Source organism: Arachis hypogaea, chromosome 4 (assembly GCF_003086295.3).
Source record: "Arachis hypogaea cultivar Tifrunner chromosome 4, arahy.Tifrunner.gnm2.J5K5, whole genome shotgun sequence".
In the NCBI taxonomy this organism is placed as follows: Eukaryota; Viridiplantae; Streptophyta; class Magnoliopsida; order Fabales; family Fabaceae; genus Arachis; species Arachis hypogaea.
Window position 1 is genome coordinate 47,059,442 of NC_092039.1, and position 26,960 is coordinate 47,086,401.

The 26,960-nt window shown below is 39.1% G+C and overlaps 2 non-coding genes across 2 annotated transcripts; both read right to left on the bottom strand.

Annotated features, from left to right (window-relative positions):
• Nucleotides 1–12,897: 12,897 nt before the first annotated feature.
• Nucleotides 12,898–13,005, bottom strand: LOC112799263 (small nucleolar RNA R71). The gene has a single exon (XR_003200838.1). It is a non-coding gene; the product is annotated as a small nucleolar RNA R71 (small nucleolar RNA).
• A 10,770-nt stretch (nt 13,006–23,775) lies between these two features.
• Nucleotides 23,776–23,879, bottom strand: LOC112799491 (small nucleolar RNA R71). Its single transcript, XR_003201069.1, has one exon. It is a non-coding gene; the product is annotated as a small nucleolar RNA R71 (small nucleolar RNA).
• Nucleotides 23,880–26,960: the final 3,081 nt, after the last annotated feature.

Consider the following 26,960-nt stretch of genomic DNA (forward strand, 5'->3'; position numbering starts at 1 on the left):
ACCATGGCAAAGAAACACAGGCCAAAATAATTGGAAAAACACAAACCATAACTCCCAGCCAAACACTAACCAAAACACATACAGAAAACCACAAAACAACTACCCAAATTCTAACCAATACCCACCCAATAACCACCCAACTAACCAAAACACTTATATTCATCCATCAACACCCCAAAATCAAACCATCTCCCAAGACTCACAGAGAATCACCAATCTAGAGCTACTCTTGGAGAAACTAATGAAGAGCCAAGAATTGACAAACAAAAATCAAGAAGCCTCCATGAAGAACCTAGAGAGGCAGATTGGACAAATCTCTAAGAAGATCTCTGTTGAGAAGCCATCAAGTTCACTACCTAGTGACACCATTCCCAACCCAAAGGAAGAATGCAAGGTTGTGCAAGTAAGAAGTGGAAGGGTGTTGACAGATGGTAACCAAGGAGCAACAAAGAAGCTTATGGAGAATGACACTGAGCCAACAAAGAAGGATGAAACCATCAACCAAGACAAGATAAGCAAGAGTGCTTCAGAAAAGCTCACAGAGGAAGACAACAAGCCACAGAATTTAAAGAAAGGCAAGCAAATCATGGAGGAACCAATTCCAAAACAGCATTAAGTGGTGAAGAGCTCAACACCACCACTGCCTTACCCACAAAGATTTCACAAGGAAACAAAGGACCAGCACTTCCACAAATTTCTTGAGACTTTCAAGAAATTGGAAATTAACATACCTTTGGCAGAGGCTTTGGAGCAAATGCCCTTGTATGCTAAGTTTCTAAAGGAGCTCATCAACAAGAAAAGGGATTGGAATGAGAAGGAAACAGTGATGCTCAATGAGGAATGTAGTGCTGTGCTCCAAAAGGGAATCCCACCAAAACTCAAGGATCCAGGGAGTTTTGTAGTGTCATGCACTATAGGCAAACTATCCTTGGATAAAGCCCTTTGTGATCTTGGAGCTAGTATTAACTTGATGCCTTTGTCCATGATGAAAAAGCTTGCCATAGAAGAACTCAAACCCACCAAGATGTCACTAGTCATGGCAGACAGGTCAATCAAGATACCAAGTGGAATTGTGGAGAATTTGCTAGTAAAGGTTGGAGAGTTTATCTTCCCTGCAGACTTTGTAATCCTTGATACTGATGAGGAAGGCAACAATTCAATCATCTTGGGCAGACCATTTCTAGCAACTGCAAGAGCCATTATTGATGTGGAAAAAGGGGAAATGATTTTCAGAGTACACAATGAGCAAATGATCATCAATGTTTTTAAGTCAATGCAACACCCCCCAGAGAAGGAAGATCATTTGAGGGTGGATATGATAGAAAGCTTGGTAGAAGAAATGTTAGACATTGATCAACATGAGCAAGAAAAGGACAACCAAGAAACAATAGAGGAACATGTGGCTGAAGCTTTCATAAACAAAGGAGTGGAACCAAGCAAGAAAGAAGAGGTGCAAAAGCAAGAACTGAAGCCATTACCTTCTCATCTCAAATATGCATTTCTTGGGACTTCAGAAAGCCTCCCGGTGATCATCAATTCATCCTTGACAAAGAAAGAAGAAGGAGAGCTTCTTGATGTTCTCAGAGCCCACAAGGATGCCTTAGGATGGACCATTGATGACCTAAAAGGCATCAGCCCTATAATATGCATGCATAAGATTCTTTTGGAAGACAATTCCAAAGCAGTAATTCAACCTCAGAGAAGATTAAACCCTGCAATGAAGGAAGTTGTCCAAAAGGAAGTGATGAAGTTATGGAATGCAGGAATTATATATCCCATTTCCGATAGCTCATGGATAAGCCCAGTCCAAGTGGTACCAAAGAAAGGAGGGATGACAGTCATTACTAATGAAAAGAATGAGCTCATTCCCACCAGAACGGTGACAGGGTGGAGGATGTGCATTGACTATAGAAGGTTGAATGATGCCACACGCAAAGACCACTTCCCACTTCCTTTCATTGATCAAATGCTTGAAAGGTTGGCTGGCCATGCTTATTATTGCTTCCTTGATGGCTATTCTGGGTATAATCAGATAGTGGTGGATCCAAAAGACCAAGAAAAGACTTCATTCACATGCCCAGTTGGGGTTTTTGCCTATAGAAGAATGCCATTCGGATTATGCAATGCCCCAGCCACTTTTCAAAGGTGTATGCTTTCCATTTTCTCAGATATGGTTGAAAAATTCTTAGAGGTTTTCATGGATGACTTCTCTGTTTTTGGTGATAATTTCAATACTTGCTTAAACCATCTAACTCTTGTTTTGAAACGGTGCCAAGAAACTAATTTGGTTTTGAATTGGGAGAAGTGCCATTTCATGGTACCTGAGGGAATTGTTCTTGGTCATAAAGTTTCAAGAAGAGGAATAGAGGTTGACAAGGCAAAAGTTGAAATAATAGAAAAACTCCCTCCACCAACTAATGTGAAATCTGTTAGAAGTTTCTTGGGGCATGCAGGATTTTATAGAAGGTTCATCAAAGATTTTTCTAAAATAGCCAAACCTTTGAGTAACCTTTTGATGAATGATCAACCTTTTGTTTTTGATAAAAATTGCCAGCATGCTTTTGAAACTTTAAAACAGAAACTCACAACAGCACCAATCATCACACCCCCGGATTGGAACTTACCATTTGAACTTATGTGTGATGCAAGTGAAATTGCAATTGGTGCTGTACTTGGACAGAAAAAGGGAAACCTGCATCATGTCATATATTATGCAAGTAAAGTATTAAATGAAGCTCAAAAAAATTACACCACAACAGAGAAGGAATTGTTAGCTGTGGTTTATGCATTTGATAAGTTTAGATCGTACTTGATAGGATCTAAAATTGTGGTTTATACTGATCATGCTGCTCTCAAGTATTTGATGTCAAAGCAGGATGCTAAACCAAGGCTTATCAGATGGATTCTACTCTTACAAGAATTTGATATTGAGGTGAGGGACAGGAAAGGCACTGAAAATCTAGTTGCTGATCACTTGTCAAGGCTGCCACCAGAGACAATTCAAAAGGCTGCATTACCTGTGAATGAAAGCTTCCCAGATGAACATCTCATGCAAATCCAACAAACACCATGGTTTGCTGATATAGCAAACTACAAAGTAGGGAGAAAGATACCACAAGAATTCACTAAGCAACAAGTGAGGAAACTAATCAATGAAGCAAAGAAGTTCTTATGGGATGAACCCTATTTGTTCAGAAGATGCTCTGATGGAATAATCAGGAGATGTATTCCTGAAAGTGAAACAAAAGATATATTATGGCATTGCCATGGCTCAGCTTATGGTGGACACTTTGGTCCAGAAAGAACAGCAGCAAAGATTCTACAAAGTGGTTTCTATTGGCCAACCATCTTCAAAGATACCAGGGAGTTTGTCCACCAATGTAATGAATGTCAAAGAGCAGGAGGATTAACAAGAAGGAACGAAATGCCACAAAACTTCATTTTGGAAGTAGAATTATTTGATCTTTGGGGCATTGATTTCATGGGACCCTTTCCTCCCTCCTATTCATTTAGATACATCTTGGTAGCAGTAGAATATGTTTCAAAATGGGTGGAAGCCATAGTCACAACTACCTGTGATGCACAAGTTGTCCTTCAATTCCTAAAGAAGCACATTTTTACTAGATATGGGGTGCCCAAGGGTCTCATCAGTGATGGTGGTGGCCATTTTTGTAATAGACAAATGGAGAAGCTTCTCCACAAATATGGAGTTATTCACAAGGTAGCCACACCATATCATCCCCAAACTAATGGTCAAGCAGAATTAGCAAACAGGGAACTAAAGAAGATCCTAGAGAAAACAGTTGGTAGCACAAGAAAGGATTGGGCTCGGAAGTTGGAAGATGCACTTTGGGCATATAGAACAGCTTTTAAAACTCCTATTGGGAAGTCTCCATTTCAACTGTTATATGGCAAAGCCTGTCATCTCCCTGTAGAGCTTGAGCACAAAGCCTTTTGGGCCACTAAACTTCTAAATTTGGATTCTGAAGCAGCAGGAGAGAAAAGATTGTTGCAGCTGAATGAGCTAGATGAGTTTAGGCTAGAAGCCTATGAAAATACCAAGATATACAAGGAGAAAGCTAAGAAATGGCATGACAGGAAGATTTTGAAGAAAGAGTTCAAACCAGGACAACAAGTACTCTTGTATAATTCACGGCTCAAGATATTCCCTGGCAAGCTTAAGTCTAAATGGACTGGTCCATATTTGGTGACTAAGGTTTTTCCTTATGGGAGCATTAAATTACTAGATGAAGCAACAAAGAATCAATTTACAGCAAATGGTCATAGAGCAAAATTGTACCTAGGAGGGCAATGGAACAAAGAGAAGGAGGTCCAGAACCTGAATCCCTCTTGAAGCAAAAATGAAGATGTCAAGCTAATGACAATAAAAGAGCGCTTGTTGGGAGGCAACCCAACCTGAGGTAGTTTCTTTTCATAGCTTTTCAATAAAAATGTTGAGTAATTGTTGTGCATTGCAAGGAGCTAAGTTTGGTGTTGCACACCAAAAACAATTTGAGGGAGAATGAAAACGTCTAAGTTTGGTGTTCCACCAAAAATATCAATTAACACATTCTCACCTCTTGCATGATTCTAGCTCCAAGTAATCAAACCTATTATTCAACTGTTGAATTATTTTCTAGCTCTAATTCCATTAACCTTTAGCAAGAATACATGGTTTCAAATATGGTTAACTTGGTACATCTGAGACAGTGGCAAAACAATTAAGTTTGGTGTTCACACACCAAAACAAATCCTAAAACCACACTCAGTATTATGCTTACTAACCATATAATTAAGGGCTTGAGAAGCAAGCAACTTTGAGGATTATGCAGGACAGAGTCAATAATTGAAGACATTATGCATCTTAACTCAAAGAGGACACAACAGAAGGAAAAATCAAAGAGCTGCAACTTCAAAGGTTGTATCTGAACTTAATCCTTGCTGCTGTGTGATGTTTCGAAACTGGAAGTCATTGTATTTCTTGCTAAAGTGTTCATTTAGCTACAAGTGAAATGGTTTGTTAAAAATGATAAGTCTGCATAATGCTTGTATCCATCATTTAGCTTTAAATATTGCTTTGTTTCCCAATTGCTTAAATAAAAGAGTTTGGTTTGAATTGAAAAGTAAAATGTCCAATGTTGCATGAGTATGAATGGAAGTTGGTGGTGGCACATGTGTTTGATTAAATGCATAACTCATGAAATAAGTGTTGCATAATATCATTCTCATTCAATTGTGAGTTAGCTTGCTGTCATAAAAACTCATATCAAGAATGAAACAACCCTTGGTAACAAAAACAGAAAGAAAAGGAAGAAAGAAAAAGCCAAAGTGGCAAGAAAAACAAAGAATAAAGGTTGGACACCAATGGCTTGAACCTTAGGACAAATGTCTGTGGTGTTCTTGTACTGAGATCTGCTTGGATGAGTAAATTCTAAGGGGTATTTTGAAACCCGGTCACTTAGATCAACTGATTTGGGATGGCCAATTGAAAATCCACAATAAAGAGCAACTCAGATACAAAGCACTTAGTGATCCAAAGAGATGCTGGGCATCAATGATCCTAGGAAGAATTAATGAGCTAAGTGTCTGTGGTGGAAAGATGTTGAGCAAAAGAAAAGAAAATAAAGCCAAAGGCTATGCTGCAGCATTTGACACCCAACCTATAAGAAAGTAATAAGCTTGTTAAAGCATTATAAAAAGAGTTACCAAGGGAGTAATCAAAAGAAGAGTCTTATAACAGCAAGCTTAGCAGACCTTTGATGCAAAATGTGTATTATGCAGCAGCAACAATAAATGAGTGTCATTGTCTGCATAAATGCCCCATAGATCAAGTTCTGCTATCTGCATAATAAGGATATATACACTTTTCTTATTCATTCCATTTTCTCTTAGTTTTGATGCTTGCTTGGGGACAAGCAAGGTTTAAGTTTGGTGTTGTGATGACAAGTCATCATATACCCATTTTTCAAGCTAATTTCACTTGTTTTGTTAGCATTTATGCACTTTCTTGCATCCTAAGTAAGTGATTTGGAGTGAAAATGCACAACTTCTCTAAATCAAGCAACCACCATGAAATTAATGTTAAATCATGAGGTTTAAGCTAATTTTAATTGCATTTTAATTGATTTATAAGCCTCTTGAATTTAGTGATACTTTGAGTGGTTGTTTGGTTTATTTTAGGTGAAGAAAAGAAAAGAAAATGAAAAGCGTGGCCTAAGAAGCGTGACACAAGAAAAGGAAAGCGTGGCCAAAGAGGAGAGAAGCGTGCCGCAACTAATGAGGGAAGCAACCTTGCCCTCCACAAGGGCAGACTGCCCTCTAGGAGGGCAGCATTAAGTGACCAAGCCAAGGAAGGCAACTCTGCCCTGCCCACTTCAAGGGCAGAGCACAAAATGATGCCTTGGAACCAAGAGAAGCAAACTCTGCCCTGCCCTTGTGGAGAGCAGAATCGGGCTCCATGAGGAAGAAAATCAAGAAGAAAATATCAACTATGCATGCTACAAGGCTCGAGTAAGGGACCATGAGGAAGCCAAAGACTAAGGGTGACTAGCGTGCCAAAAAGCCAAGAGAAAAAGAAGCGTGTTTGCATCGGCCCAGGTTCGAACACGGGCGTGCAATATGGCAACCCTGCCCTGCCCTTGGCGCGGGCAGGGCAGCATTTGAATTGGCACGGTATTGGCGCACCATTTCTCACTCTGGCGCACCAATTTCCTCGTCCTGGCAGCATCTGGCGCGCGCGTTTCCTCCCTGGCGCACCAAACCGATCCTGCCCTGCCCTTGGCGCGGGCAGGGCAGCGTTTTTCATTCCTGGCAGCACCATCCGCACGCACTAACGCTCCCTGGCGCACCAAACTTTCCCGCCCTGCCCTTGGCGCGGGCAGGGCAGCCTCTGGCGCACCAACCTCGTGCCAGACTCGCACCAGGACGCGCCAGAATCACAACACGCCGCACCAACTCGCACATGGCCGCACCAAATCCATGCACCAAGCTTCATTTTTCTGCCCTGCCCTCCACAAGGGCAGGGCAGCCTCCTGGGAGTGGTTTTTGGGCCAAAATTCAAATTAAAAATTCATTTGAATTCATTTCTTCACCAATCCAAAAGCCCATCCAAATCCCATTATCCAAGAATAGAAAGTGTATAAATAGGACTTAGTTTGATGTAATTAGGACCTTTAGCTACCTTTACTTTGAGCTTTGAAATTTTGCTTTCATTTGGAGCTTTTAACTTTTGTCTTTGAGCTTTCTTGAGAGATTTGTCCGAGCACCAAGAGGATCAAAGGAGAATTGATTGATATCCTTCCTCACTTCTCTTGGGCAATTCTACTCTTCTGTTTTCTGAGCATTGGGTGTGTGAAATTGGGGAAATTCTGTCCCAAATCCCATTCAAGCTCTTTGCATTTTATTTTCTGCATAATTGAATCTCAATTCTGTTCTTCTACTGCTTTATCTTTAAATTTTTTTGTCAATTGCTTAGTTAATTCAGATCTGGGAAGGAAATTGGGTTTTAGGCTCTGCTACCTAAGCCCTTGGGATCCTGAGATCATAATTCACTCTTGGTTCTTCTGTGAACCTCTGCTGCATTTTATTTCAATTCTGTTTGAATGCTACTTGCTTCTGCTTTAAATTCTGCTCAATCTCTTGCTACAATTTACTTCTGCTTTGTTTAGATCTTGCAATCCCATTCCTGAATTCCCTTTTACTTTCTAGCAGTTTATCTTTCTTGCCATTTAAGTTACCGCAATTTAAGTTTCTTGCACTTTAAGTTTCAGTCATTTACTTTCTTGCTCTTTAAGATTCTGCACATTTACAATTCTGTTCTTCAATTTACTGCACTTCTCCTTTTCCCCTTTACATTTACTGTCATTTACTTTCTGTTAAACACAAACCACTCAACCAAAACTTGATTCGCTTGACTAAATCACCCACTAAACTAAAATTGCTCAATCCTTCAATCCCTGTGGGATCGACCTCACTCATGTGAGTTATTATTACTTGATGCGACCCGGTACACTTGCCGGTGAGTTTTGTGTTGGATCGTTTTCCACACATCAGTAGTCTTCCAGGACAGTAATCCAATGTGGGTAGGTCTTGGGAGGTCACTTACACTTCAACGCATAATGCATTTGACACCAACTCAACAGCAGAAAAGACCCCATCTAAGGAAGAGGACATAAGGAAAATAACCTCTCCAAGAAGAACCCCAACCAACAAAACATCATCAAGAAGGGTATTATGACCCAACCAACATCAATTTGGGTCACATCCGAGGAGCCATTGACGATTTATCAAGAATATACATGGAAGGACAAGAACAACAGTTACAATTTTAATCTCAGAGAATGGATCGTCAAGAGGAAATGCTAACAAATTGGATGAATCAACAAGGGAAATGGCAGAAACAGCTAAGGGAGCAACAACAAGAGCACTACTCTCAGCTGACTCAAGCCATCAATCAAGTGTCTGAAAGGTAAGAAAGCTAAGAAAAATGCCTCCAGGAACTCAATCAACGCCAGATGGCTCAGATGAAAGCATTCAACGAATTCAGTGTGCCCAATGAAGGAAGGCAACTACATCGAGAAGAATTCAGCATCAACACTCAGGCAAGGTTAAACTATATGATTGAGCATATGCATAACATGCACCCTGACATCCCAAGTTATGAGGCAGTTCGCAAGAACTTAACAGAGCAAGAAGAGGGAAAGGTGAAACAGCAAATGGAAGCGTTAAAGAAGAAGATGGAGGATGCTAGTTTCTGGAAAAAGCTGATAGGAAAGAGCAAGGGGAATTGAGATTCAAGCAGTCAAGGAGGACCCCAAGACAAAGGAACATGATTATTAAAGGTGGTGAAGTTCCTTCTTAGTTTACCTTTTTCAAAGCTTTAAATAAGGAAAATCATGTATGAAATAGAACATGCTTCCATGAGTAGTTTAGGGCTTTCAATTCTGCATTTAAGTTTCGTTGCTTAGGTTAATGGTGCTAGCTTAATATCTTGAGTGTTCACTTTCATCTTTCTTACTGGTATGCTTGTCTCTTTAAGTTAATCAAAAAGAAAATGTTATGAAAAGAACAAGAGTGGAGTTATTTTGTGAAGTGCATTCTGAATGTTTGTGGTAGGATAATTAGTAAGCTAAGTTGGTTCACCAAATAAGGAAAGAAAGTAACTATCTATCCTAAGTCCTATGTTTGAGACACATCCTTTGAGACTAACTAAACAATAAGATCCCAATAAGAAAAGAGAAAGAGCAATAAAAGTGAAAAAGAAAGAAACACAATAAGAAACAATGCTAGGCACCAAGGGCTTCAAAATTGAGGCATGTGTCTGTGGTGTTTATGTACAAGAGATATACTTGGATGAATAAGCTCTTAGGGGTGCCTTATGACTTGGTAACTTGGATTAACTAATCCGAGATTATCAGCTGAAAGTCCACTATCAAGAGTAACCTTTGCTATAGAAGACTTAGTAACCCAAAGAGGTGCTGGACACCAAGGTCTCAAGAAAGGAAAATAACAAACCATGTGCTTGTGGTGTGTATGTATGAAGGAAAGAGACTTGAGGAAGTAAGTCCTTATTGGTGTCTTAACACCTAGCATCTTAAACCAACTGGTTTGGGAGTGTGATGAGCGGATAATTTATACGCTTTTTGGCATTGTTTTTAAACGCCCAAACTGGCACAAAAGCTGGCGTTTAACTCCAAGAAGAGTCTCTACACGAAAATGCTGTAATGCTCAGCCCAAGCATACACCAAGTGGGCCCGAAAGTGGATTTTTATGTAATTTACTCATCTTTGTAAACCCTAGGCTACTAGTTCTCTACAAATAGGACCTTTTACTATTGTATTCTCATCTTGGTAGCTATCTTTGAGTAGTCTTATGCTATCTTAGATCATGGGGGCTGGCCTCTCGGCCATGCCTAGACCTTGTTCTTATGTATTTTCAACGATGGAGTTTCTACACACCATAGATTAAGGTGTAGAGCTCTGTTGTACCTCGAGTATTAATGCAATTACTATTGTTCTTCTATTCAATTCAGCTTATTCTTGTTCTAAGATATCACTTGTTCCTCAACTTGATGAATGTGATGATCCATGACACTCATCATCATTCTCACCTATGAACGTGTGCCTGACAACCACCTCCGTTCTACCTTAGATTGAGTGGATATCTCTTGGATTTCTTAACCGGAATCTTCGTGGTATAAGCTAGAATTGATGGCGGCATTCAAGAGAATCCGGAAGGTCTAAACCTTGTCTGTGGTATTCTGAGTAGGATTCGAGGATTGAATGACTGTGACGAGCTTCAAACTTGCGATTGTGGGGCGTTAGTGACAGACGCAAAAGAATCACTGGATTCTATTCCGAATGATCGAGAACCGACAGCTGAATAGCCGTGCTGTGACAGAGCGCGTTGAACATTTTCACTGAGAGGACAGGACTGTATCCATTGACAACGGTGATGCCCAACATACAGCTTGCCATGGAAAGGAGTAAGAAGGATTGGATGAAGACAATAGAAAAGTAGAGAGACGGAATGGATAAAGCATCTCCATACGCTTATCTAAAATTCTCACCAATGAATTACATAAGTATCTCTTTCTTTATTTTATGTTTTATTCATCTTTTAATTATCTATCCTCCATAACCATTTGAATCCACCTGACTGAAATTTACAAGATGACCATAGCTTGCTTCATACTAACAATCTCCGTGGGATCGACCCTTACTCGCGTAAGGTTTATTACTTGGACGACCCAGTGCACTTGCTGGTTAGTTATGCGAAGTTGTGATAAATAGTTGAGATTGCAATTGAGTGTACCATGTTGATGGCGCCATTGATGATCACAATTTCGTGCACCAAGTTTTTGGCACCGGTGCCGGTGATTGTTTGAGTTTGGACAACTGACGGTTAATCTTGTTGCTTAGATTGGGTATTTTTCAGAATTTTTAAGAATGAATTCTAGTGTTTCAAGGTGATGTTCTTATCATCACCAAATCTGATTGATCTTCATCAATTTAGCTCTTGAATGTAATGTCCTGCTAAAGCTTGGCTAGCCATGTCTAATTCCTTTAGACTAAAGCTTTAGACTAACATTGCATGATTCCTGGAATTCTTATTAAAAATTTTGAATCTCTTTATTTTCTTCTCCATATAATTTTTGAAAAAACCAAAAAATTACAAAATCATAAAAACCAAAAATATTTCTTGTTTGAGTCTAGTGTCTCATTTTAAGTTTTGTGTCAATTGCATGTTTCTGTTCTTCTTGCATTTATCATGTGTCTTCATTGATCTTCAAGTTGTTCTTGATGATTTACTTGCTCTGATCTTTAAATTCTCTTGTTTTGTGTGTTTTGTTGTTTCTCATATGCATTCTCAATTTGTTAGTGTCAGCAGTATACAAACTTCTAAGTTTGGTGTCTTGCATGCATTGTTTATTTTATTTTAGTTGCATTTTGATTTTTCCTCATCATTAAAAATCCAAAAAAAAATTTAATTTGTGTCTTTTCAAGTCAATAATGCAGAGAATTGAAGATTCAGAACATACAGCAGAGGAATTACACAGAAAAAGCTGGACGTTCAAAACGCCCAGTGAAGAAGGAAAACTGGCATTTAAACACCAGCCATGGCACCTGGCTGCGCGTTTAACGCCAGAATGTATACCATTCTGAGCGTTTAACGCCAGGATGGCACAAGAGGGAGATTTTGTTTTTAATGCAAATTTTTTTTAAGTTTTTAAAATTTTTCAAAATCAAATCTTTTTCAAATCATATCTTTTCAATCATATATTTTCAAAATCAATTTCTTTCCATTCTCAAAAATACTTGCTAACAATTAATGATTTGATTCAACATTTCAAGTATGTTGCCTTTTCTGTTGAGAAAGGTTTAATGTTTGAATCATATCTTTTCTTGTTAGCCAATTCATTGATTTCAAAAATCAAATCTTTTTAAATTGTTTTTCAATCATATCTTCTCAATCATTTCTTTTTAAAACTATATATTTTCAATTATATCTTTTTAATCACATCTTTTTCAAAATAAGTTTTCAATCATATCTTTTTGACTTCTAATTTCAAAATCTTTTTCAAAAAACACTTTATATCTTTCCCAATCATAGTTTTTGAAAATCATCAATCAATTTTTCAAAATGTTTTTAAAATCTTTTTAAATTTATTTTCAAAGACTTCTTCCCCTCTTCTCACATCCTTCTATTTATGGACTAACATGTATAATTCGAACTCTATCTTTCTAAGTTCGAATTCTTCTACCTCTTCCTTCTACTTTTCTTTTCCTCTGACACCTCAAGGAATCTCTATACTATGACATAGAGGATTCCATATTTTCTTGTTCTCCTATCTTTCATATGAGCAGGAGCAAAGACAAAAGCATTCTTGTTGAGGCTGACCCTGAACCTGAAAGGACCTTGAAGCGAAAGCTAAGAGAAGATAAAGCACAATTCTCGGTAGAGGACCTAACAGAAATCTTCAAAGAAAAAGACATGGCAGCCGAAAACAACAACAATGCCAACAATGCAAGGAAGGTGCTGGGTAACTTTACTGCACCTACTCCCGACTTCTATGGGACAAGCATCTCTATCCCTGCCATTGGAGCAAACAACTTTGAGCTTAAGTCTCAATTAGTTTCTCTGATGCAACAGAATTATAAGTTCCATGGACTTCTATTGGAAGATCCTCATCAGTTTTTAGCTGAATTCTTGCAAATCTGTGACACTGTCAAGACCAATGGGGTTGACCCTGAGGTCTACAGACTTATGCTATTCCCTTTTGCTGTAAGAGACAGAGCTAGGATATGGTTGGACTCACAACCTAAAGAAAGCTTGAACTCTTGGGAAAAGCTAGTCAATGCCTTCTTGGCAAAGTTCTTTCCACCTCAAAAATTGAGTAAGCTTAGAGTGGAAGTCCAAACTTTTAGACAGAAGGAAGGTGAATCCCTCTATGAAGCTTGGAAAAGATACAAACAATTGATCAAAAAGTGTCCTTCTGACATGCTTTCTGAGTGGAGCATCATAGGTATCTTCTATGATGGTCTATCTGAACTGTCTAAGATGTCATTGGATAGCTCTGCTGGAGGATCTCTTCATCTGAAAAAGACGCCTGTAGAAGCTCAAGAACTCATTGAAATGGTTGCAAATAACCAATTCATGTACACTTCTGAAAGGAATCCTGTGAACAATGGGACGAATCAGAAGAAAGGAGTTCTTAAGATTGATACTCTAAATGCCATATTGGCTCAGAACAAAATATTGACTCAGCAAGTCAATATGATTTCTCAAAGTCTATCTGGAATGCAAGCTGCACCAGGCAGTACTAAGCACGCTTCATCTGAAGAAGAAGCTTATGATCCTGAGAACCCATCAATGGAAGAGGTGAATTACATGGGAGAACCCTATGGAAACACCTATAATCCTTCATGGAGAAATCATCCAAATCTCTCATGGAAGGATCAACAGAGACATCAACAAGGTTTCAACAACAATAATGGTGGAAGAAACAGATTTAGCAATGGCAAGCCTTTTCCATCATCTTCTCAACAACAGACAGAGAATTCTAAGCAGAGCCACTCTGACTTAGCAACTATGGTCTCTGATCTAATCAAAACCACTCAAAATTTCATGACTGAAACAAGGTCCTCCATTAGAAATTTGGAGGCACAAGTGGGTTAGCTGAGCAAGAAAGTCACTGAACTCCCTCTTAGCACTCTTCCAAGCAATATAGAAGAGAATCCAAAAGGAGAGTGCAAGGCCATCAACATGGCCGAACTTGGAGAGGAGAAAGAGGCAGTGAGCGCCACTGAGGAAGACCTCAATGGATGTCCACTGGCCTCCAATGAGTTCCTTAATGAGGAACCATGGGAATCTGAGGCTCACACTGAGACCATAGAGATTCCATTGGATTTACTTCTGCCATTCATGAGCTCTGATGAGTATTCTTCCTCTGAAGAGGATGAAGATGTCACTGAAGAGCAAGTTGCTAAGTACTTTGGAGCAATCATAAAGCTAAATGACAAGTTATTTAGTAATGAGACTTGGAAGGATGGACCCCCTTTGCTCACCAAAGAACTGGCTGACTTGTCTAGGCAGAAACTACCTCAAAAGAGACAGGACCCTGGGAAGTTCTCAATACCTTGTACAATAGGCACCATGACCTTCAAGAAGGCTCTGTGTGACCTAGGGTCAGGCATAAACCTCATGCCTCTCTCTATAATGGAGAAGCTAGGGATCTTTGAGGTACAAGCTACAAGAATCTCACTAGAGATAGCATACAATTCAAAAAAACATGCTTATGGACTTGTAGAGGATGTTCTGGTAAAAGTTAAAGACCATTACATCCCTGCTGATTTCATAGTCCTAGAGACTGGAAAGTGCATGGATGAATCCATCATCCTTGGCAGACCCTTCCTAGCCACAGCAAAGGCTGTGATTGATGTTGATAGAGGAGAATTGATCATTCAAGTGAATGAAGAATCCCTTGTGTTTAAGGCTCAAGGATATCCCTCTGCAACCATGGAGAGGAAGCATGAAGAGCTTCTCTCAAAACAGAGTCAAATAGAGCCCCCACAATCAAACTCTAAGTTTGGTGTTGGGAGGCCTCAACCAACTTCTAAGTTTGGTGTTGAACCCCCACATTCAAACTCTAAGTTTGGTGTTGGGAGGTTCCAACATTGCTCTGAGTATCTGGGAGGCTCCATGAGAGCCCACTGTCAAGCTACTGACATTAAAGAAGCGCTTGTTGGGAGGCAACCCAATGTTATATTTATCTATATTTCCTTTGTTATTTTATGTTTTCTGTAGGTTGATGATCATGGGAAGTCACAAAATCAATTGAAAAAGCAAAAACAGAATGAAAAACAGAAAGAAAAACAGCACAGCCTGGAGGAAAACTTGCTGGCGTTTAAACGCCAGTAAGGGCAGCAAATGGGCGTTTAACGCCCAGTCTGGCACCATTCTGGGCGTTTAACGTCAGAAAGGGGCACCAGACTGGCATTAAACGCCAGGAAAGGGCAAGAAGCTGACGTTAAACGCCAGAAATGGGCACCAGCCCGGTGTTTAACGCCAGAATTGGCATAAAGAGCATTTTTGCTCGCCACTTGGTGCAGGCATGAATTTTTCTTGACACCTCAGGATCTGTGGACCCCACAGGATCCCCACCTACCCCACCACTCTCTCTCTTCTTCACCCATTCACCAATCACCTCAACACCTCTTCCCTAAAAAAAACCCCTCACCTATCAAATCCCACTATTCTCTTCACCACTCACATCCACCCTTCATAAAACCCCACCTACCTCACCATTCAAATTCAAACAACTTTCCCTCCCAACCCACCCTCACATGACCGAACCTTACCCCTCTCTCCACCCCTATATAAACCCATCTTCACCCATTCATTTTCACACAACCAATACACTACTTCTCCCCCTTTGCCGAACCACAAAGCCACCTTAATCTCCTCTATTTCTTCTTCTTCTTCTACTCTCTTCTTTTTTCTTTTGCTCGAGGACGAGCAAACCTTCTAAGTTGGTGTGGTAAAAGCATTGCTTTTTATTTTTCCATAACCATTTATGGCATCTAAGGCCGGAGAAACCTCTAGAAAGAGGAAGGGGAAGGCAAAATCTTCCACCTCCGAGTCATGGGAGATGGAAAGATTCATCTCAAGGGTGCATCAAGACCACTTCTATGAAGTTGTGGCCATGAAGAAGGTGATCCCCGAGGTCCCTTTCAAACTCAAAAAGAGTGAATATCCGGAGATCCGACATGAGATCCGAAGAAGAGGTTGGGAAGTTCTTACCAACCCCATTCAACAAGTCGGAATCTTAATGGTTCAAGAGTTCTATTCCAATGCATGGATCACCAAGAACCATGATCAAAGTGTGAACCCGGACCCAAAGAATTGGCTTACAATGGTTCGGGAGAAATGCTTAGATTTTAGTCTGGAAAATAAAAGGTTGGCATTCAACTTGCCCATGATGCAAGGAGATGAACACCCTTACACTAGAAGGGTCAACTTTGATCAAAGGTTGGACCAAGTCCTCATAGACATTTGTGAAGAGGGTGCTCAATGGAAGAGAGATTCAAGAGGGAAGCCGGTTCAACTGAGAAGGCATGACCTCAAGCCCGTGGCTAGGGGATAGTTGGAGTTTATCCGACGCTCAATCATTCCCACTAGCAACCGGTCCGAAGTTACTATAGACCGGGCCATCATGATTCATAGCATCATGATTGGAGAGGAAATAGAAGTTCATGAGGTTATATCCCAAGAACTTTATAAGGTGGCGGACAAGTCCTCTACCTTGGCAAGGTTAGCCTTCCCTCATCTCATTTGTCACCTCTGTTATTCAGTCGGAATTGACATAAAGGGAGACATCCTCATTGATGAAGACAAGCCCATCACTAAGAAGAGGATAGAGCAAACAAGGGATCCCACTCACCATGAAATCCCTGAGATACCTCAAAGGATGCACTTTCCTCCACAAAACTATTAGGAGCAAATCGACACATCCCTAGGAGAATTAAGTTCCAACATGGGACAACTAAGGGTGGAGCACCAAGAACATTCTATTCTCCTCCATGAAATTAGAGAAGATGAAAGAATCATGAGAGAGGAGCAACAAAGGCAAGGAAGAGACATTGAGGAGCTCAAGCACTCCATAAGATCTTCAAGAGGAAGAACAAGCCGCCATCACTAAGGTGGACCCGTTCTTTAATCTCCTTGTTCTTTATTCTCCTATTTTTCGAATTTTTATGCCTATGTTTATCTATGTTTATGTCTTATGATCACTAGTGTCTTAGTGTCTATGCCTTAAAGTTATGAATGTCCTATGAATCCATCACCTTTCTTAAATGAAAAATGTTCTTAATTGAAAAAGAGAAGAATTGCATGAATTTTGAATTTTATAACAGATTAATTATTTTGATGTGGTGGCAATACTTTAACTTCTGAATGTATGCTTGAACAGTGCATATGTCTTTTGAATTTGTTGTTCATGAATGTGGGCTCTTGAAAGAATGATGAAAAAGGAGACATGTTACTGAGGATCTGAAAAACCATAAAAATGATTCTTGAAGCAAGAAAAAGCATTGAATTCAAAAAAAAAACGAAAAAAAAGAAGAAAAAGAAAAAAATAAAGTTGTGATCCAAGGCAAAAAGAGTGTGCTTAAGAACCGGTCCGAAGTTACTATAGACCGGGCTATCATGATTCATAGCATCATGATTGGAGAGGAAGTAGAAGTTCATGAGGTTATTTCCCAAGAACTTTATAAGGTGGTGGCCAAGTCCTCTACCTTGGCAAGGTTAGCCTTCCCTCATCTCATTTGTCACCTCTGTAATTCAGTTAGAATTAACATAGAGGGAGACATCCTCATTGATGAGGACAAACCCATCACTAAGAAAAGGATGGAGCAAACAAGAGATCCCACTCATGGACATGAGGAAATTCCTCACCATGAAATCCCTGAGATGCCTCAAGGGATGCACTTTCCTCCACAAAATTATTGGGAGCAAATCAACACCTCCCTAGGAGAATTGAGTTCCAACATGGGACAACTAAGGGTGGAGCACCAAGAACATTCCATCATCTTCCATGAGATTAAAGAAGATCAAAGAATCATGAGAGAGGAGCAACAAAGACAAGGAAGAGACATTGAGGAGCTCAAGCACTCCATAAGATCTTCAAGAGGAAGAACAAGCTGCCATCACTAAGATGGACCCGTTCTTTAACTTCCTTGTTCTTTATTTTCCTGTTTTTCGAAAATTATGCCTTATGTCTATCTATGTTTGTGTCTTATGATCATTAGTGTCTTAGTGTCTATGCCTTAAAGTTATGAATGTCCTATGAATCCATCACCTTTCTTAAATGAAAAATGTTCTTAATTAAAAAAGAGAAGAATTGCATGAATTTTGAATTTTATAACAGATTAATTATTTTGATGTGGTGGCAATACTTTGACTTCTGAATGTATGCTTGAACAGTGCATATGTCTTTTGAATTTGTTGTTCATGAATGTTGGCTCTTGAAAGAATGATGAAAAAAAGGAGACATGTTACTGAGGATCTGAAAAATTATAAAAACGATTCTTGAAGCAAGAAAAAGCAGTGAATTCAAAAAAAAAACAGATTATGTGTGAAAAAAAAAAGAGAGAAAGCAAGCAGAAAAACCCAATAGCCCTTTTAACCAAAAGGCAAGGGTAAAAATAAAGTCGTGATCCAAGGCAAAAAGAGTGTGCTTAAGAACCATGGACACCTCTAATTGGGGACTCTAGCAAAGCTGAGTCACAATCTGAAAAGGTTCACCCAATTATGTGTCTGTGGCATGTATGTATCCGGTGGTAATACTGGAAGACAGAGTGCTTTGGGCAACGACCAAGACTCATAAAGTAGCTATGTTCAAGAATCATCATACTTAACTAGGAGAATCAATAACACTATCTGGATTCTGAGTTCCTATAGAAGCCCATCATTCTGAATTTCAAAGGATAAAGTGAGATGCCAAAACTGTTCAGAGGCAAAAAGCTAAAAGCCCCGCTCATCTAATTAATACTGATCTTCATAGATGTTTCTGGAATTCATTTCATATTCTATTCTTTTTATCTTATTTGATCTTCAGTTGCTTGAGGACAAGCAACAATTTAAGTTTGGTGTTGTGATGAGCGGATAATTTATACGCTTTTTGGCATTGTTTTTAGTATGTTTTAGTTAGTTTTTATTATATTTTTATTAGTTTTTAGTTAAAATTCACTTTTCTGGACTTTACTATGAGTTTGTGTGTTTTCTGTGATTTCAGGTATTTTCTGGCTGAAATTGAGGGACGTGAGCAAAAATCTAATTCAGAGACTAAAAAGGACTGCAGATGTTGTTGGATTCTGACCTCCCTGCACTCGAAGTGGATTTTCTGGAGCTACAGAAGCTCAATTGGCACGCTTTCAACTGCGTTGGAAAGTAGACATCCTGGGCTTTCTAGAAATGTATAATAGTCCATACTTTTCCCGCGATTTGATGGCCCAAACAGGCGTTCCAAGTCAGCTCAAGAATTCTGGCGTAAAACGCCGGAACTGGCACAAGAATGGGAGTTAAACGCCCAAACTGGCACAAAAGCTGGCGTTTAACTCCAAGAAGAGTCTCTACACGAAAATGCTTCAATGCTCAGCCCAAGCACACACCACGTGGGCCCGGAAGTAGATTTTTATGTGATTTACTCATCTTTGTATACCCTAGGCTACTAGTTCTCTACAAATAGGACCTTTTACTATTGTATTCTCATCTTGGTAGCTATCTTTGAGTAGTCTTATGCTATCTTAGATCATGGGGGCTGACCTCCCAGCCATGCCTAGACCTTGTTCTTATGTATTTTCAATGGTGGAGTTTCTACACACCATAGATTAAGGTGTGGAGCTCTGTTGTACCTTGAGTATTAATGCAATTACTATTGTTCTTCTATTCAATTCAACTTATTCTTGTTCTAAGATATCACTTGTTCCTCAACTTGATGAATGTGATGATCCGTGACACTCATCATCATTCTCACGTACGAACATATGCCTGACAACCACCTCCGTTCTACCTTAGATTGAGTGGATATCTCTTGGATTTCTTAACCGGAATCTTCGTGGTATAAGCTAGAATTGATGGCGGCATTCAAGAGAATCCGGAAGGTCTAAACCTTGTCTGTGGTATTCTGAGTAGGATTCGAGGATTGAATGACTGTGACGAGCTTCAAACTCACGATTGTGGGGCGTTAGTGACAGACGCAAAATAATCACTGGATTCTATTCCGACATGATCGAGAACCGACAGCTGAATAGCTGTGCTGTGACAGAGCGCGTTGAACATTTTCACCGAGAGGACAGGACTGTAGCCATTGACAAATGTGATGCCCAACATACAGCTTGCCATGGAAAGGAGTAAGAAGGATTGGATGAAGACAGTAGGAAAGCAGAGAGACGGAAGGGATAAAGCATCTCCATACGCTTATCTGAAATTCTCACCAATTAATTACATAAGTATCTCTATCTTTATTTTATGTTTTATTCATCTTTTAATTATCTATCATCCATAACCATTTGAATCCACCTGACTGAGATTTACAAGATGACCATAGCTTGCTTCATACTAACAATATCCGTGGGATCGACCCTTACTCGCGTAAGGTTTATTACTTGGACGACCCAGTGCACTTGCTGGTTAGTTGTGCGAAGTTGTGATAAAGAGTTGAGATTGCAATTGAGCATACCATGTTGTTGGCGCCATTGATGATCACAATTTCGTGCACCAGAGTGTTGGCTGAAAGCTTATCATAAAGAGTCTCCCTCTTACAACGCACTTAGCAAAAAGAAAAATAAACTTTGAAAAAAAGAAGGAAGGATCAATAAGAAAGAAGTCTCAAAGGATGCAATCAAGAAAGTGACCAAGGAGTTGATAAAGGCTTGAAACCTAAAGGGGAGGAACCTAAGTTGCTATGCATGAAATCCCATAAACCAGGAATTCTACTTCTATTTTATCTTCTTGTTCTTTCATTTCATTCTTCTTATGCTTCAGTACTTGCTTAGGGACAAGCAAGCTTTAAGTTTGGCGTTGTGATGCCAGGGCATCCAGGCCAGTTTCACTGACCTTTTCTTTACTGTTTTAGGGTAGTTTCATGCATTTTCTTAGTGAATAAGGCAAGTTTTGGATAAAAATACACTCACACCTTGATTCAAGCAACTATTGTGAACTTTGCATGATTTTGATGAGAATTTTGCTAGAATTGCATGATAAATTGATGATACCTAATCTCATGACTTTGGCTAGAGCTTGATGCACTTTAATTGCTTGATTTCAGGGCAAAGGAAGCAAGGAAGAACTACGTTAGCATTCACGTTAACCTAGTTAACGTGAATACTAACATGGAATGGTAAAAAGCTTGCAACGTTAATGAGAAAAGTGATAGTTAACTAAGTTAACTAAGTTAATGTGGTAGTTAACATAGAAGCAAAAGAGAACTCCAACGTTAAGAGAAAACATGAACACCAATAACGTTTTTCTCCAACGTTAGTGGTAAAAGTGAACACCACTAACGTTAGAAAACTTGGAAATGATCCACGTTAAGAGTCACGTTAACTTAGTTAACGTGAACTCTAACGTGGAAGAGGACAACGAAAGCCAACGTTAGTGACACTCACTTTTGTCACTAACGTTGGACCAACTAGCATTGCCTACGTTAACTTTCATGTTAAGACCATTAACGTGAAAGTTAACGTGGAGTTGAGATTAAGGAGCCAACGTTAGTGACACTCACTTTTGTCACTAACGTTTGTCACTAACGTTGGAAGATGGCATCACTACTACGTTAAGAGCCACGTTAACTTAGTTAACATGAGTTCTAATGTAGTGAATTTGGGCATTTGGAGCATTAGTGACAAAGGTGAATGTTACTAACGCTCTCGAAGGTGAGACATATCCACGTTAAGAGTCACGTTAGCTACTCTAACGTGAACTCTAACGTAGGAACAAAAGGCACCAAGCAACGTTAATGGGAAAAGTGATTCCCAATAACGTTCGCGAAGGGCTATAAATCAACGTTATTGGGAAAAATGAGTCCCAATAACATTGGCCAAAAATTGAGAAGGCAACGTTAGTGGTCACGTTAAGACCACTAACGTTGGAGTTAACGTTGGTACATAAGGGTGGAACGTTAGTGGAAAAAGTGAATGCCACTAACGTTCTCAAACCCACAATGGCACTCAACGTTAATCTCACTAAATACCCAAGCCTAATTCATATTTCTCTGCAAGCTGGGCCTACTCAAGATGAGAACTGCTTCAACTCAAGATCTAGAGCCCACATCCAAGACTTGAAGAACTCACTAGAAGATCAAGAGGAGTAGTATATATAGGAGTAGTTTTGAACTATAGAGAAGCTTGGCACTTTTGGGGGCTACTCTCTGTATATTTACTTTTCTGCACTTTTAGCATGGATTCTTCTTTTCTGGCATTTTTCATTTCTAGAGCTATGAACAACTAAACCCCTTTCATTGGGTTAGGGAGCTCTATTGTAATTTGATGGATCAATTATAGTTTTCATTCTTCTTCTTCTTTCTTTTCTCTTGATCTTACTAGAAAGCTTTCGATCTTAATTCAATTGGTTAGTTGTCTTGGAAAAGAAACTCTCCATAATTGGATCTCCTTTGAGCCTTGGAAAAGGGACGAGGAGATCATGCTAGAAATAATTTCTCATGTTGGACCAAATTGGGGTTTGGGCGGATATAGTGACATGTAATCCTCCCAACACTTTGATTTGGAAATACATGTGGTATAATCAGTGACCACACTTCATCTCTTCCCATGAGCAATTAAATCAAGGAATTGGGAAATTGTTCAAGCTTAGAGAGATTGGATTGCCAAGGAATTGGGATCCAATCACTTAAGATTGCCAAGGAGATCAATGAATGCATTGATTGAGGAAGAGATGAGAATGAACTTGATCTGGAGAATGCAACATCTCCTGAACCCATATAATTTTCGAAATTTTTAAAATTTAGTTTCAAAATCTTTTTCTTAATTTTATTTCAAAATTTCGAAATTACACTAACAATTAATGTGATTAATTAAAAAATTTGAAGTTTGTTACTTTCTTGTTAAAAAAGGTTCAATCTTTAAATTCTAGAATCTTATCTTTTAGTTTCTTGTTAGTTAAGTAATTAATCTTCAATTTTAAAAATTAAATCTTTTTCATCTTATCTTTTAATCATATCTTTTTCAAAATTTTATCTTTTTCAAAAATTTGATTTCAAAATATCTTATCTAACTTCTTATCTTCTTATCTTTTCAAATTTGACTTTAATATCTTTTTCAACTAACTATTTGACTTTTTGTTTGTTTTTTATCTTTTTCAAAACCACCTAACTACTTTTCTCTCTCTAATTTTCGAAAATATCTCATCCCTTTTTCAAAATTCTTTTTAACTAATTGTTTTAAATTTTTTATTTTAATTATATCTTATCTTTAATTTTCGAAAATTACTAACTCATTTTCAAAAATATTTTTGAAAATCCCTCTCTCATCTTCTTCTATTTATTTATTTATTTACTAACAATTCTCTTCATCCCTTATCAGCTCCCCTATCCTTACTCTCTATACAGACTATTCATCCCTCTCCTTTTTTTATTCCCTTTCTTCTTCTACTAACAATAAAGAACCTCTTTACTGTGACATAGAGGATTCCTCTTTCTTTTCTTGTTCTCTTCTTCCCTATATGAGCAGGAACAAGGAAAAAGGCATTCTTGTTGAAGCTGATCTTGAACCTGAAAGGACTCTAAAAAGGAAACTAAGAGAAGCTAAATTACAACAATCCAGAGGCCACCTTTCTAAAATTTTCGAACAAGAAAAGGAGATGGCAGCCGAACCTAACAACAATAATGCAAGGAGGATGCTTGGTGATTTTACTAAACCCATGTCCAAGTTTGATGGAAGAAGCATCTTAATTCCTGCCATTGGAGCAAACAATTTTGAGTTGAAACCTCAATTAGTTGCTCTAATGCAACAGAACTGCAAGTTTCATGGACTTCCATCTGAAGATTCTTACCAGTTTTTAACTGAGTTCTTGCAGATTTGTGAGACTGTAAAGATGAATGGAGTAGATCCTGAAGTCTACAGGCTCATGCTTTTCCCTTTTGCTGTAAGAGACAGAGCTAGAACATGGTTGGACTCACAACCTAAAGATAGCCTAGACTCCTGGGATAAGCTGGTCACGACCTTCTTGGATAAATTCTTTCCTCCTCAAAATCTGAGCAAGCTTAGAGTGGATGTTCAGACCTTCAAACAAAAAGATGGTGAATCCCTCTATGAAGCTTGGGAAAGATACAAGCAGATGACCAAAAAGTGTCCTTCTGACATGTTTTCAGAATGGGCCATATTAGATATATTCTATTATGGTCTATCTGCGTTTTCCAAAATGTCATTGGACCATTCTGCAGGTGGATCCATTCACCTAAAGAAAACGCCTGCAGAAGCTCAAGAACTTATTGATATGGTTGCAAATAACCAATTCATGTACACTTATGAGAGGAATTCCGTGAATAATGGGACGCCTCAAAGGAAGGGAGTTCTTGAAATTGATGCTCTGAATGCTATATTGGCTCAGAACAAAGTGTTGACTCAGTAAGTCAACATGATCTCTCAAAGTCTGAATGGATGGCAAAATGCATCTAACAGTACTAAAGAGGCAGCTTCTGAAGAAGCTTATGATCCTGAGAACCCTGCAATAGCAGAGGTTAATTACATGGGTGAACCTTATGGAAACACCTATAATTCATCATGGAGAAATCATCCAAATTTCTCATGGAAGGATCAACAAAAGCCTCAACAAGGCTTTAATAATGGTGGAAGAAACAGGCTAAGCAATAACAAGCCTTTTCCATCATCTTCTCAGCAACAGACAGAGAATTCTGAACAGAGCCCCTCTAACTTATCAAACATAGTCTCTGATCTGTCTAAGGCCACTTTAAGTTTCATGAGTGAAACAAGATCCTTCATTAGAAATTTGGACGCACAAGTGATGTGTGGAAAACGATCCAACACAAAACTCACTGGCAAGTGTACCGGGTCGCATCAAGTAATAAAACTCACGGGAGTGAGGTCGATCCCACAGGGATTGAAGGATTGAGCAATTTTAGTTTAGTGGTTGATTTAGTCAAGCGAATCAAGTATTGGTTGAGTGATTTTGTAGCCAATAGTAAGTAAATAGCAGGAAATGTAAAGGGAGAGGGGTGAATTGCAGAAATTAAAAAGAGCGGAAAGTAAAGATGCTGAATCTTAAAGAACAAGAAATTAAATGACTGAAACTTAAAGGGCAAGAAATGTAAATTGCAGTAACTTAAAATGCAAGAAATGTAAATTGCTTGAATGGAAATGGGAGTTGAGGTTTGGGAATTCAGAATTTCAGCAAGGGGAAGTGAATTGCAACAATTAATAAAGCAGAAGATGAATTGGGAGCAAATAGAATTCAAACAGGAAATGAAATTTAATTGCAGCAGGGGTTCACAGAAGAACCAAAAAGGAAAATGGGATCTCAGGACTCAATAGACTAGATAGCAAATTCTAGATCTCAATTGCCTTCCCAGATCCAAGTTCACAAAGCAATTAACAAGAAATTGAAGAAGAAGCAGTAAAGGAAATGAAATTAAACTCAATTATGCAGAAGAGGATTTAAAGAGATTTTGAATAGAGATTGAGACAGAATTTCCTCAATTCTTCACACCCAAAACTCAAAACAAGAAAAGTAAAAATACTCAAGCAAGAACGAGGAAGAAGAGAGATCAATTCTCCTCCTTAATTCTCTGAAATCTCTAAGAGAAGGTTCAGAAGTCAAAAATAAAAGAAAAGGATTCAAAGCTCAAAGGGAAAGTTCAAAACTCAAAAGTCAAGAAAAGGGTCCTAATTACATCAAACTATCTCCTATTTATACACTTTCTATTCTTGGATTTTGGAATTTGGATGGGCTTTTGATTTGGTGAAGAAATGAATTTTATTGGATTTTTAATCCAATTTTAGCCCATGAAGAAAATAGCTCCCAGGAGGCTGCCCTGCCCTTGTGGAGGGCAGGGCAGAAAATTGTGCATCTGGCCCATGGTGCGTGCGTGTGGTGCGTTGGTGCGTGCAGGATGCTACCCTGCCCTCGCGGAGGGCAGGGCAGAACTTTTTGGTGCGCCAGAATGATGCCTGTGCGTGCTGCTGGTGCTGCCGAGTGATGCCTGTGCGCTAGAATGATGCTGCCGAGCCTTCCCTTGGTGCGCCAGAATGGTGCGTGTGTGTGCATCACCAAAATGCTGCCCTGCCCTTGTGGAGGGCAGGGCAATGTGCCAAGGTTGAAGCTCCGTGTTCGATCCTTGTGTGACGCGCACGCTACCTCTTTTCTTTGATTTTCTTGGCACCAAAGTAAGGCTTAGTTCCTTGCTTCCTCATGGTGCCGTGTTCGATCCTTGTGGCAAGCAATGGTGAGGTTTTTCTTCGAATTTCTCCCTTTGGTGAGCCCGATACTGCCCTTGAGGAGGGCAGGGAAATGTTTTTGTCCCCCTTGATCCATGGCATCAATTTGTGCTCTGCCCTCGTCGTGGGCAGGGTAGTGTTGCCTCTCAAGACTCGTTTCCTTATGTTGCCCTCCTAGAGGGCAGTGTGCCCTTGTGGAGGGCAATGCTTGCACTCCTCCTTTATGTGCCACGCCTTTTTCTCCTTGGGCCACGCTTCCTTAAGCCACGCTTCCTCTTTTCTTCTTTTCTTCACCTATAATAAACAAAAACAACTACTCAAAGTATCACTAAATTCACAAGGCTTATAACTCAATTAAAATTCAATTAAAATTAGCTTAAACCTCATGAGTTAGCATCAATTTAATGGTAGTTGCTTGATCTAAAGATGTTATGCATTTTCACTCCAAATCACTTACTTAGGATGCAAGAAAGTGCATAAAGACTAATAAAACAAGTGAAATTAGCTTGAAAAATGGGTATATGATGACTTGTCATCACAACACCAAACTTAAATCTTGCTTGTCCCCAAGCAAGCATCAAAACTAAGAGAAAATGAAATGAACAAGAAAAGAACACATATCCTTATTAGGCATATAGCAGAATTTGATTTATGGAGTCTTTATGCAGACAATGATAACTCAATTATTGTTGCTGCTACATAATATACATCTTTCCTCAAAGGCTTGCTAAACTTGCTGCTATAAGACTTACTTTTTAATTACTCCATTGCTATCTTTTCTTTCTTATAATGCTTAACAAGCTTATTCTTTTGGAGGTTTGGTGTCTAATGTTGCAGTGGTAGCCTTTGGCTTTAATTTTTTTTTTCTTTTACTCAACATCTTTCCACCACAGACACATGGCTCACTATTTCTTCCTAGGATCATTGATGCCTAGCATCTCTTTGGATAACTAAATGTTCTGTATCTAAGTTGCTCTTTATTGTGGACTT